The sequence below is a fragment of the Canis lupus genome, chromosome 10, assembly GCF_048164855.1.
Source record: "Canis lupus baileyi chromosome 10, mCanLup2.hap1, whole genome shotgun sequence".
NCBI lineage: Eukaryota > Metazoa > Chordata > Mammalia > Carnivora > Canidae > Canis > Canis lupus.
In genome coordinates, this window is record NC_132847.1 from 70667395 (window position 1) to 70681390 (window position 13996).

A 13996-nucleotide genomic window follows, 5' to 3' on the forward strand; every position below is an offset into this window, starting at 1 on the left:
AAAGAGTGCCACACCCCGTGTCCACTCCAGGCCAGCAGACTCACTCTGTGGGCTTTGATAGTTTTTAATGCTCCCCAGGTGTTTTCCCCAATTAAAATGTTGCCCTAGAACATCGTGTAAGTTTGAGGCGTCTAACGTGCTGGCTTGCTCCATCAATGTGTTACAACAGTATTACTACAGGAGCGTTAGCAAACACCCTTATCACACCACATAACTATCGTGTCCTTTTTGCGTCGTGCACGATGAAGATCTAGTCTTAGCAACTTTGAGGTTTATATAATACCGTATGTTTTTTTTGACCTGTCCTTGTCCTTTTAAATACAGTATGATTTTAATTCTCTCTCTTTTTTAAGGGGTTAGAATTTGACTTTATTGCTTTGAGCATTTTTTTCTTTCACTTTTTTAATTGAAGTTCGATTTGCCAACATATAGTGTAACACCCAGTGCTCGTTCTGATTTTAATTCTCTTTCAGTGTTGAGAACCACTGAACAACATAGCTGAGTGTGAGAACCACATAGCAAAGTTTTTTTAAAAAACCTAAATTTATCCTTAATGTTGTCTAAATGGGTCCTTTTAGCTTTTTCAAGGACAGCATTGTCTATGGGCTCAAAAGCACTATTTTCAAATTAGAAATCGAGACAATATACTTGGGAAACCTGTGTTAGATGAAGGGATGTTAAAGATGTCTGTGAAGCATTTAAATGGAATTATTTCAGGGAGCGGGTGAGGGTAGCAGTACATCTGAATTAATGGGTTTTATGTAATGTGCCATTGTAAACACATCTATTGGATCTATATAAATAGAACTTGGTTATTTCATCCACGAACGTTTACATATGTATGAAAGCTGTGGGACCTTGGCCATAGTTATTAGCCCCTGGAACCCTCATTTCCTTACCTTTAAAATCATTTTAAAGGTAACAGAGTTGAGGTGAGGAGTTGATGATGAGGCCATGTGTGCTGTAAGCAGGAGGGTAGAGAAGAAGTATTCCATAAATATTGTTTCATTATTTTCGTTGTCACCATCGTCACCATTATTATTGTTTGATGATGACAGGGATGGATAAGGAGGAGTATGGGCTGATGCCTCTGTGTCTGGCTTTCCCATCTGTGGATATGAAATGAAAAAATTGAGGAAGAGGAGCACATTTTGGATGAGGACAAATTTAGGCTTTTAAATACTTCTGTTTGGAAGATAATTACACAGGGATCCCCGGGTGGCTCATGGCTCAGCAGTTGAGCGCCTGCCTTTGGCTCAGGGCGTGATCCTGGTCCCGGGATCAAGTTCCGCGTCGAGCTTCCCGCAGGGAGCCTACTTCTCCCTCTGCCTATGTCTCTGCCTCCTCTCTCTGGGGCTCTCAGGAATAAATAAATAAAATCTTAAAAAAAAAGAGGAAGATAATTGCACATTTGCAGGATGTTGTAAAAAATGTGCAGAGAGATCCCGTGAACCTCGTTCACCCAGACTCCCCCAGTGTTAACATCTTGCGTCACAAACAGAATAAAAACCCAGGGGCACACCTGGGTAGCTCAGCGGTTGAGCATCTGTCTTTAGCTGAGGACGTGATCGTGGTCCAGGGATCGAGTCCCCCATCGGGTTCCCTGCAGGGAGCCTGCTTGTATCTCTGCCTGTGTCTCTGCCTCTCTCTGTGTGTCTCATGAATAAATAAATCTTTTTTTTTTTTAAAAGAATCAAAACCCGGAAATTAACATTGCTACAATCCATAGTACATGTGTGCTGTGCGTGGCTGTGTGTCATTTCATTACATGTGTGGCTCGTGTGAATGCACCACAATCAAGACACTTAACTACGGTCGCCACAAGGCTCCTGTGCATTACCCCCGTTGTCACACCCACCCTCCCACCCCACCATCACTAACCCCTGGAAACCACTGATCTTCCATTTCTGTAGTTATGTCACTTCATGAATGTCACATAAATGGAAACATACAGTATACATGTATCTTTTTCAGGTTGCTGTTTTTTTTTGTTTTTGTTTTTGTTTTTGTTTTATGTTTTTGTTTTTTTTTTTCTTTTTGTTCTCACTGGGCCAAATTTTGTTGAGTTTCATCCGAGTACAGGGTGTATTAGTAGTTCATTCCTCATGACTACTGAGTCGTAATCCATGTGTGTTTAACAATTCACGCATTGAGGGATGTTTGAATGGTTCCTGGTCTTTGTCACAAACAAAGCTACTATGAACACTCAAGTATTATTTTCTATGTGAAAATAAGTTCTTCATTTCTGAGGGATAAATGCCCCAGGATGTAATCGCTGGATTGTATGATAAATCCATTTTTAGTTGTTTTTTTTTAAAGATTTTAAAAAATTTATTTATTTGAGAGAGAGAGAGAGAGAGAGAGAGAACAAGCAGGGGGAGCAGCAGAGGGAGTGGGAGAAGTAGGCCCTCCTCAGTTCCAGGACCCCAAGATCATGACCTGAGCCGAAGGCAGACGTCCAACCAACTGAGCCACCCAGGTACCCTCCATTTTTAGTTTTGAAATAAAGTGTCAAAATATTTTCTGGAGTGACCGTCCCATTTTTCATTCCTATGAATGAAGGATCCTATTTTTCTGTATCTGCTCCAGTGGGATCGCCCCCCACCCCACTATTTTTTATTTTTTGCCATTTAGCCAGGTGTGATCTGGTTTTCACTGTGAGCGCATGTACAGGTTTCCAGTGGCTAATGATGTGGGATATCTTTTACTATGCTTATTAGTTACCCATGCGTCTTCTTTGGTACAATGTCTCTTTGTGCCTTTTGCCCATTTTCTAATTGGATTCTTTAAAAAATTCATTTTTAAAATGATAACTTCATTGAGATATAAATCATATACCACAAAATTCACACTTCTGGAAAATTCAGTTTTTCGTACATTCAAAAGGTCATGCCACTATCACCACGGTCTGATTCCTAAATTACCCCAAAAGGAACTCCATACCCATTAGCAGCCACTCTCTGTTCCCCTTCCTTCCAGCCCCTGGCAACTACGAACCTACTTTCTGTCTCTACGGAGCTGCTTGTTCTGGACGTTTCATAGAAATGGAACCCTACAGTATGTAGTCTTTTGTGTCTGGTTTCTTTCACTCATCATAACCCTTTTCAGGGTTCATCCATCTCGGTTTCATTTCTTTTTTCAAATAATGTTCCCTTTATATGAACATATCCTATTTTATCTGTTCACCTGTTGATGGACATTTGAGTTGTTTCCACTTTTGGGCTGTGGAATATCACTATGAATGCTTGTAAGTCTTTCAATTTGCATGTGATCGGTTTTCTTGGAGATTAAAACCGATCACATGCCAATTATATATATATAGTTATATATATAATTATATAATACCAATTATATATATTATATATATTATATATTATAATGCCAATTATATATAATTATATAATGTATATTTTATATTATATAATATATAATAATAATATATATTTTATATATACCTGGAAGTAAAATTGCTGAGTCAATGGTAACTCTATGTTTAGCACTTTGAGACATTGCCCACCTGTTTTCAGAGTGGCAGTGCTGTTTTGCAGAGCTTCCAGCAATGTCTGAGGGTTCCGTTCACTTGACGCTCTTGGCAACACTTGCTGTTATCTGTGTTCTATTTTAGCCATCCCAGCGGGTATGAAGTAGCATCTCACTATGGCTTGATTTGTGTTTTCCTAATGACGGATGATGTTGAGCATCTTTCCGCGTATATATTAGCCACTTGTATATCTTGTTTGGAGGAATGTCGATTCCTTTGCCCATTTGAAAGTTGGATTGAGTTTTAAGAGTTACTTCTGTCCATGGTTGTACCTTTGCCACGGCACCGACACGGGCAGAGTATATTTCCTTGTTTCTGATTTTGGACTTGACTAAGTGACTCGTTTTGGTCCATGGTTTATGGGCAAAAAGGATTGTATTAGAATTTCAAGCCACTTCTGCTCCTGCCGTTGACACAAAAGAACATGACCCCATTAGCCTATTAGTTCAGGAAGAGGATGAGAGACAGATCAGGGTCACTCCAGATGAGCACCCTAGCTAAGCCCAGCTGAGATGAGTCAACTCCCATGCAACTCACACATGATGATCATAAGTGACTGTTTTAGGGTGGTTGGCAAACAGCTGTGGTTAAGTGAGACACGGGGCACAAATTCTCTTTACAGACACAAAGTACTGTCTACATGAGAGGAAAGATAGATTGCTCACTCCACTTTCTTTCAAGTTTACTTCTTTTTTAAAATAAATATTTTATTTATTTATTAGAGAGAGAGAGTGCGCGCACAAGCAGAGGAAGGGGCAGGCAGAGGGAGAGGGAGAAACAGGCTCCCTGCGGAGTGAGGAGCCTGACATGGGACTCGATCCCAGGACCCTGAGATCATGACCTGAGCTGAAGGCAGATGCTTAACCAACTGAGCCCCCCAGGTGCCCTTAAGTCTACTTCTGTTTGAATGAGAGCTCTGATCATTCAGAGACCTCAGGATGTTTGCTAGGTGTGGGCATCACTACTACATTTTCCCGAGGTGTGCAGCCCAGTCCCTGGGTGGGGAGTAGAATGATGTGAGATTGAGCATGGGCATGATATTATGTAGCACTAAATCCCATTATGGGAGAGAGAATCCCTTTTTAGTCCTTACACTTTTATTCGTATTTATTTTTATGGAGATATAATCGACAAGAAGCGCTGTATTAGTTTCAGGTGTACAACCTCATGATTTGATAGTTGTGTACATTGTGAAATGATCGCCGCAGTAAGTCTATTTGCCACCTGTCACCCTGAGTAGTTGCAAGTTTTTTTTGTTTTTGTTTTTGTTTTTGTTTTGTGATGAGAGCTTTTAAGATGTAGGATGTATTCTCTTAGCAACTTCCAAATATACAATACAGTGTTATTGACTATAATAACCATGCCGTACATGACTTATTTATTTTATAACTGGAAGTCTGTGTCTTTGGACTCCCCCCACCCATTTCACAAACTCCCAGCACCAATCTGTTCTTTGTACCCATGAGCTGGTTTAGTTTGTTGGGTTTTTTTAGTTTCCACATTTAAGAGAAATCATACCTCTGTAGTCCATCCACTTACACGAAGGGAGAGATCTCCACTCTTAGGTGATCCCCACTCTGTATGGCCTGCAAGCAGTTGCTGATTCGTTGTGTGACCTACATAATAAATGTGATGGGATGCACTCATGTTCCCCTCTACAAAGCTTGTGGAAGAGCATTGTTTTGAACGTGAACTCATCTCTTGTCCATACTGTTTGAGCTGGAAATTTGGTTTATTCTTTCAAAGGATTTAGGCCTCTCAATTTCCAGGAATCCTAACCCCTGGGCGCCCTTCAAAGCTCCAGGGCGATTGTCACAAATAAAACCCTTTTGTAGCTCTTACACAATCGATACTTAAGAACCCTTTGGAAAAATCCTCTGTAAATTCACATTCTAAAAATAGGTTTGACTTTTGGATTGCTTCTAAATAAAAACACATTTTTCGATTACGCTGGAGACAAAGAAAAAAAATTTCCAGTATCAATTTGAGACTTGTGGGAAAATGAAGAGAAGACAAGTTTCACTGTTCTCGGTGGAGGTTTTGGTATTGAAATTTTGTCACACTGGCTGGCTTCTGAGTGTGGTGGGGGTGGGGAGGAAGGAAGGGTTAGGACTGTCACCAGTCATTTAATATATCACTTATTACTCAGATCTGACACCAAGTACAAAGGCTGGAGCAGGAAGACGGAGCTCGCATCACTGTACTTGCTGTGGTCCAGGAGAACATCTCTGAAATTCTATGGTTGCTCTGAGTCATACTTGAATCACCTCTTTGTTACACTGAAACTTCACAGTGGCATGATTTACCATGGTGCAGAGACAGAGGGCTTCGTTCTGAGCCTTTTGGGGCCGCAGCTGAGGGGCCCGCGCTTCCGAAGAGGGGATGCATGCCCCTGGCCGCTCTCTGTCACCTGAGGCGCCACGCGACAGTGGCAGGTCATTTCTCAGGAACTCTGGTGGGCAATCCTGCTTGGCTCTGAGTTATACTCTTCCTCCCTCCCCTTTTAGGAGAGTGGGTAGACACAGAGGAGCCCTGGGTAGTGTAGGGCCGCATGCCATGCAGAGGCAAAATGTGGGCTTCCCCCATTCCTCCCAAGAATGTTTTCCCCTTAACACCAAGTCATCCGGGAGGTCCATGGCTCCGAAGATTACTCAGCCTTAGGTGGAGTCACACTTCTGCTCTTCCCACTCAGGGCAAATCACTTCCCTTCTCTGGGTCTCATTTGCTCATGTCTAAAATGGCACCTACAATTCCCACCTTGCCTAGGGCGAGAAGAACCGTGTGCATCAAGTTGCTTGTTGCACCGCATGGTGTGTTTTGGAGGGACACCTGTGCTTTCCCTGATGTCACACCAGGCCGGCTCTGGAGATGTGGCCACCCACATCGCTGTGCTGCCTTTGTGAGCTTTTATGCTCACGAGGCTCCATCACTTTACCTGACCCAGAGGGGATGGCGTAACGAGATTGAATGATAAGTGGACAAACTTTTGGCCTCTGAATGGCCAGGCCATTTATTGTATCTCCATATGGTACACACAGATCCCATATATGTGCAGCGCCATATATACCCGGGGGATGGTGCATAAATATAACTGGATTTGAGTAAGAATCTCTATATATTGCTGCCTTGCTGCTTGAAAGATGTAAACAGAGGGGATGTAAGAAAACATACGCTCGCATGGTGGTAAGCGACAGGGGGACAGAAGAGCACTGTGTTATAAGGCAAACACCAAGTGTTGCAGAAAATTTTTTTTTTTTCAAAATAATCAAGAAGGAGATTCAAGGTTTCCAAGTCAGTAGATTTATCTACTGGTGTATCTACATCCATTCTTCCAGGGTTTTCTCTGTCTGCTAATAGGTACTAGCAGTGATGGTGCATCCGTATGTAACATGCAGCAACTTTTCCATCTCGAACATCTGACCACCCGAATGTGCTTCATCCGTGGTCTCCGGGGATAAATGAGAAGCTGCTCTTTGTGAAGGAAGGTTTGAGGCCACCGAGAGGTTCCACCCTTTTCAAGTTCTTCACTTGGCCTTATAACTGATTTCCAAGACAGTAGATTCTTAGCTCCCTGGGGATATGGAAGAGATGATTTCTTAAGACTGTTCTGATGAAACCCTAAAAAGTGAAATGCAACAATCTCAGAAACCAGCAACATACGAGACAAATCCTCTGGTTCTGGTTGGGGGGCTGGAACCCCGCAGGAGAGTGTATGGGCTTCTCCCACGGCAGTCAGCGTGGCATGGGGTCGAGCCCACCTTGCGACCACCTTGCCCAAATAGGCAAGAATCATTTCACGGGGAGTCAGCATAATAGTAACATTTATGAGTCTTAACGATGTGCCAGCTATTGTACGAATCGCAACTCAGCTGTGTGTTGGCTGTGTGACCTTGGACGTGTTGTGTGGCTTCTCTGAGCTTCAATGTTCCAAGTCTAAAAATGGGATTATCATACCTCTTTGAGTTTTTAAAGGATTCTTTGAGACCTTGAACCCAAAGTTCTGGGTCGACATTCCATACCTAACGTTGCCAGTTTTGTTCTTGTTATTTGGACATTTCATGTGAAATTCAGGGCAGCCATGAATTTTGCAGCCAACAGAGCATTCTGCTGGCCCTGGATTTCCGTGCCATTCTGATTTTTTTTTTCTCCCAAGGGGAGAGATAAATACATATTTGAATCTCAAAGTAAGAGGGTTTATGAGTTGGAAATGAAATGACTCTAATTTATCAGAGTGTAATAACGTCTGCCACAAAGCCAGTAATGATGATTTCCAGGTGGATAAAGACAAAGCCCATAGGTCTAGGCATTTTTTGGAAAGAAAATCACAGAACTGTGAGGCTTTATAACACTCGTAGAAGGTCTTTTTTTTTTTTTTTTTTTATTTTTTTTTATGATAGTCACAGAGAGAGAAAGGGAGAGAGGCAGAGACATAGGCAGAGGGAGAGGCAGGCTCCATGCACCGGGAGCCTGATGTGGGATTCGATCCCGGGTCTCCAGGATCGCGCCCTGGGCCAAAGGCAGGCGCCAAACCACTGCGCCACCCAGGGATCCCGCTGCGCCACCCAGGGATCCCTCGTAGAAGGTCTTAATAAGACTCTAAGCAAAGGTTTCTTCCCTGTATAAAGTGCACATATAGGCTATATAATTTGATGGTAAATTAAAATATATTTTTCTCTCTTCTCACTCCATACAGGGCCACATAAATGTCACCTGGCTGGATTTTGAATATCTGACTGCTCCCTTCTCAAATCTTTTTGAGTCACATAGCTCCCTTGTAATGGGTCCCGGGCACGAGTTGAACAGCATAATCAGATCTTTGTTCTCTGACCATTACCGGGTGCCTGAGGGTTATGGCACCGAGAAGCTTCTAGGCCCCCAAGACAGCCACGTCTATATGACTTGAGGAGCAGCCATGAGAGAGCTCACGTAGCTCTCTCTGTCCGACACAGGTTTGTGCTGGATGCTCACCTTTCAGTTCCATAAATGCTTTCAGACTGAAGAGGAAATGTCACCTGGGGGTATAAACAGGTGTGTCTCTGTGAGCATCTGACGGAAGGCCGACCTCATCAGGATCTTCACTCTATGACCCTGGAAAGGAAAGAGCCAGAAGGGACCTAAGAGGCCATGTGGACCTACTCTTTCCCTCATCCCATTATATATAGGTTGGGATGCTGAGGCCTGAAGAAGCAAAGCATCTTCCCAGGTGAGAGGTTGAGCCCCCGGTTGAGCTGTCATATGGACCTAGGTCTTTCTGATCTAAAACCTGTTTATACTTAGAGTAGAAACTACTAGTTGTTTCCCAATTTCCATCCTCCATTTCCCTCTTCGTAATAGAAGCTCCAGTTTGTGACTAGGCTTACAAAGCCGGTCTTCTTTGCAGTAGAGGTGGCCATGAGACAAAGTTCTGGCCAATAGACATATAAGTGGTAGTGTCTTGTGTGACCTCTGGAAACCTTCTTTTGTCCTTCCTCTATCTTGCTGGCTGGAATGTGCAGGTGATAGCTGGAGCTTGAGTAGCTATCATAGATTATGGAGGTGGAAGGCGCGTTGAGGATGGCATCCAGATAAGGACCCTGGATGGCTTTGCAGAACGTTAAACAATCCCTGGAATGCCCACCTCTGGGTTTTTTTTTTATGGGAGAATAAAAGCATGTGTGTTTAACAGTGGTTATTTCCTTTTTTTTTTTTTTTTCTCCCCAGCCGTTATTTCCTAAAAAGTTATTTGTCATTCGCACCTGGACCTTGTCCTTAATGAGATTCTGCTACTTCATTCTGCCTTCAGATCATTTTTCTTGTTGTTAAGAGGCCAGGAGTTAGGCCTTGAGAGTTCTGCTAGGGGATGGGGGGACAAGATCCTCCTAGATAAAAAGACGTTCTGTCCCTGGGGTCAGGGACAGAACTGGAGTCCCAAGAGGAAGGGCCATGACTGATTTTCCTCTATTGTTCACAAGTCAGCATAGGACATAGAAGACACTGGTAAACGTTGCTGGGTCTCGTATCAAATATTTATTGCCACGGTCGTGTTGAGTAATAAATAACCACAAAACCTCAGTCGCTTATGACAATGCCTGTTTATCACTCATGTCTCAGGTTGTCAGCTAGTCAGCTCTGTGGAAACTGCCTGAGCTGGTTGCCCGTCTGGGGAGCTGGCCAGCTGCTGGGTCATCATGGGCGGCTGTGACTGTGTAGCTGTGGGGACTTGACTCGGCTTCATGTGTCTCTCGTATCCCAGCAGGCCAGCCCCCACTTATGGAAGAGACCACAAATAATTGAGTACAAACATGCAGGTAATTTTTCTTGCTTCTGCACGTGACGTGTCTGTGAGCATCCCACTGGCCAAAGCAAGTCTCAGGGTAGGACCCAAAGACAGAGCGGGAGAGCACTTCACTGTTACGTGGCAAACGTATGAGCGTAGGAAGGGATGAGACTTGGGGCCTTAGTGGATCCAATCTACAGCAGATGGACAACGGAAGGGATAGAGGGATGGACGGAAAGAGGGAAAAAAAGACAGACGGTGGGAGGAAGTTCTATTCACTACGTCTGTGATGAGGGCAAAGGAGGCACTAGAGGGCATTTTCCTGAGTTTCTAGTGCTCCCTGGGGTTAGCCGCCCTGGGGCCATCTTGGTTTGGGGACTGCCCATGGCGCACAGGGGCTGGAGCTTTGTCACAGCCCCGGGCTGTGGGGTGTTTATATTATGACTTGCTTCTGTGCTGGGGAATCTTTGCTTCTGCGTGACTCATTACGAAAGGCTTCACAAGCTTTACCTCGTGGTTGGGAAGAGTCCTATTTTGGAGACAAGAAGCCTTTTCAGAGAGAACTAATTCATAACATGAAGACAGTTGTGCTGTGGCCTGAGAACTGAACTGGGAAGCAAGGGACCTGGGTTTCAGTGCTGCCTCTGCCAAGTCAGAAAAAAATAACACCACAAATATGAGCTTCCCTTGGGCGATTGCTAAGTATCTCAGTACTTGTCAGCAGGAGAGGAGGCTACAAAAAAATACATTTTCTCTCAGTTTGCATATTTGAACTCCTGATAATATATGTTCTCTTCTTTTAAAAAAATATTTATTTATTTATTTGAGGTGGGGGCAAGGGGAGGAACAGAGGGAGAGGGGCCCAGCACCAGAGCCTGAGGCAGGGCTCCATCTCACAACCCTGAGATCACGACCAGAGCCGACATGGAGTTGGACGCTCAGTTGACTGAGCCACCCAGGCGCCCCCTGATAATATATTCTTCAAGAAGATGAACATTCCCCGGCTGCTAATGACTTTAGTAATTTCGTTTTCTACGCAATGTATTAAGGATCCTTGATCATCAGTTTTAACTACTTTCACAGTAATGCTTAAATATTTGTGTAAGTCATAAAATGATGGCTGGAGGAGAAATCAAAGTCACAACATGATGGTTAGTGTGGGAATTAAAGCCAAACATCGTTAATGTGAAAATTAACAATTTTAAGTTTCATAATAGTTGATGCAAGCGAGTTAGCAGTTAAAGCGTGACCATGCTTTCCTCAAAGTCGGGGGAAAATTTGTTTCGATGGCGTTGGAGATGAACACACTTGGCCATTTTCCTTCTGTCATAGAGGCGGTTCTGGCAGTTTTCTTGAATCTTCAACACCAAGTAAATGCTTTGTTTGCTGTTGGTTTAAACACAAACAAAATCAGGTCCAACGCCTTGGCACCTGCAGATCCTGCTGGTTTTTGAGGGTCCAGGGTAAGGGCACCAAAGCAGGGCAATTTCTGGGGAGCTGAATTCGGAATGCCTGAGCTGGGTGTTTCTGATCCTTCCCCACCCTTAAATTCTGGGGAACGCTGAGGCCTGGAAGGGGAACGAGACTCGCCTGCAGGAGCGTCAGAGGACCACCTGGAACATGGGATCCTCATCTTGGTTCGCTGCACATGGTGTCAGCTCACTTTCCTCCCTCCTACACAGTTCATGTCCCTTTAAACGGTGACTTGCCAGTTCCTAGAAGCCCTAATTCAAGACGTAATTTGTCTCCCTCTGCTTTCAGAGAGAGAGAAAACAATGTCATATAATGTTGCCCCAGGGGAACGTGGACGGGGAGCCGTTTCCTGCGCTCGCCACCTGAGCACACTCAGCCCGACCCCTGTGAGTTTGTTACGTGGATCCGGGGCCTGTCTCGTTCTGTCTCAGGCTTCCCAGCCCTCTCTTCCGTGGCTGGCCCTGGAATATCGCAGGGATGCCTTCTTTGCCTTGGTGCCTGGTGTGTGATCCCACGTTATTATGAAGTCAGGGCGGGAAAGAGGTTGAAGGTGTTAGCATCTGGCACCGACAGGTGTGAGATGGACGAGCTCCCGGGGGGCGGGGGGCCCTCAAATCTCCCCTGATCAGAGGGCAAATGGATCTCAGGAGGAGTGTGGCCCGGGGACTCCGGTCCTGTCACTCTGATTCACGTGGGACAGTGGAGCCTGTGGGCAGAACGATGCCTTCGAGTACAGGAGAGGCACCTGCTGATTTCTGGAGCTGCAACTTGGCATCTGGAGTCTCTCACTTCTTCGGAGAGAAGCAACAGGCTGGCCTCACTTGCCGACAGCGGCCACGATTGGGTTTGCCTCTGGACCACGGTTCGGAATGATTTCTCCGCTGTATTTTGTGTTCTTCTAAACAGGATGAACATGACTGCCTCCAGGGTATTGGTTTGGAGGGAGTCTTCAGGGACCCTAGCCTCGCATGGCCTTCTCATTCTCCGCAGAGAATCCCTTCTCCTTCTTTAGCCTTCAGTGTCCCCATGACCAGAACCGCGCCCCGTGTAGCTATCAGCCCAGGGGACCAGACAGAGGCCGAACCGCAAGGGCCGTGGCTCCCGCACAGGGTCCCCCAGAGCAGCAAGCTGGAAGCAGCTCAAATTCTGATCAACTTCAGGTTGGGGACACATGTAAGATTGTGTGCAAAGCATTCTGCTGCTGCAAGGGAAGCTTGAACCCTTTCTTACATGAGAGACCGATGTGCAAGCTAGATGCCATGGTGTCAATTCACAATCTATATAAATTATTAAAATGGGGCCATTTTTCTGTATTACGTGATACGAGAATATGGATTAAATTTCAAGATTGTTTTGGATGAAATAACCTACAGAACAGTCTGTGTTTTATTATTATTTTTGCTTGATAAGGCTGCAGAGTAAATACCCTCCCCCCACCAGTGGCTTGTAATAACACGTATTTCTCTCTCTTTTTTTTAAAAAAAGATTTTATTTATTTATTTGAGAGAGAGAGAGAGGGAGAGAGAGAGAGAGGGAGCACACAAGAAGGGGGCAGGGCAGAGGGAGAGAGAGAGAAGCAGGGTCCCCACTGAGCAGAGAGCCCAATCTCGGGCTTGATCCCCGGACCCTGAGATCATGACCTGAGCCAAAGGCAGACGCCAAACCCACTGAGCCACCCAGGTGCTCATAGCATGTATTTTTCTTACAGATTTGCAGTCAGTTCACGTGGCTCTACTGGGTTTAGCTTGTTGGATCAACAGTGCTAACAATAGGAAAGGAGTCCCTTTGGGTCTGTTTCCCATGTCTTTGTTTTAGGGACATGAACTGAATGAGGGCAGAAACTACTTGGGGGAAACTCTTATCATGGCAAACAGCAGGAGTTGAAAAGACGTGAGCAGAAGCGCAAGGTGCCTCCTAAGGTGGCTTTCCAGAACAGACACCCTGTCACTTCCACCCATGTCCCATCGGCTAAAACAAGTCTTACGGCCAAGTCCGGAGTTGACGGGCTCGGTTGCGTACTTTCCCTTTTCTACTCAGGGGTAGTGTCAAGTCACAAGACAAAAAGAATACGTCGGCCTAATAATAATTACAGGGCCAGGAGGAATCGGGAGCAGTCATCCACCCCCCAATGGAGAAGTGTGTTAAATTCCCATGGTGGGAAGCACTGGGGGAGCCGTTCACGTCCCAGCATAGCAGTGGACTCCAGTGATGAACTTTGATTTTTCCAAGAGAGATTGGAATTCTCTCAAGATGGCAGATCTCAGGAGTCGGAAGTCCACTTGTCTTATTGTCAACCTCAAGGAGTAGACCAAGCTCTAGATTGGACTGCTCCTGCCACTTCCATGGTCTGCCCACGGGAATGCCCTTCATCGTGGGAGAAAAGGGAGTGAAAATGGCATCTGGGAGTCGAGAGTGGCCGGTCTGCCTCCGATACCCACGGCCGACCCGGCCCAGCAAGGCCCTCTGCCCTGGCGAGCTCACGTTCACCCAAGGTCTTCTCGACAAGGAGATCCACGCAACCACTGCCCACCCACCCTCGAGGAGAAATAGAGAGGAAACCTCTTTGCCATCCTTGAGCTGCGAAGAGCTGCCTGTGGGGCCACAGATGGAGCTTCTGTGGCTGGAGATCTCCAAGGCGAGGCGCCAGGTGGTGGAGTGAGAAGAGCTTTGCCCTGGGCCACCCCCCCGCCCCCCCAGGATCCCATCCCAGCCCCGCTGGTCACCTG

The 13996-nt window shown here is 45.4% G+C and overlaps 1 long non-coding RNA gene across 10 annotated transcripts in view; it reads left to right on the forward strand.

Moving 5' to 3' along the window:
- The window catches only part of LOC140641934 (uncharacterized), a 107140-nt gene that overhangs the window by 1272 nt on the left and 91872 nt on the right, over positions 1–13996 (forward strand). For 5 of the 10 annotated variants that reach the window (XR_012038515.1, XR_012038516.1, XR_012038517.1 and 2 more), the window contains exons 2-3: positions 8235–8744; positions 9632–9828. This is a non-coding gene — a long non-coding RNA (uncharacterized lncRNA). The other 5 variants (XR_012038523.1, XR_012038518.1, XR_012038521.1 and 2 more) reach the window with 5 other exon arrangements.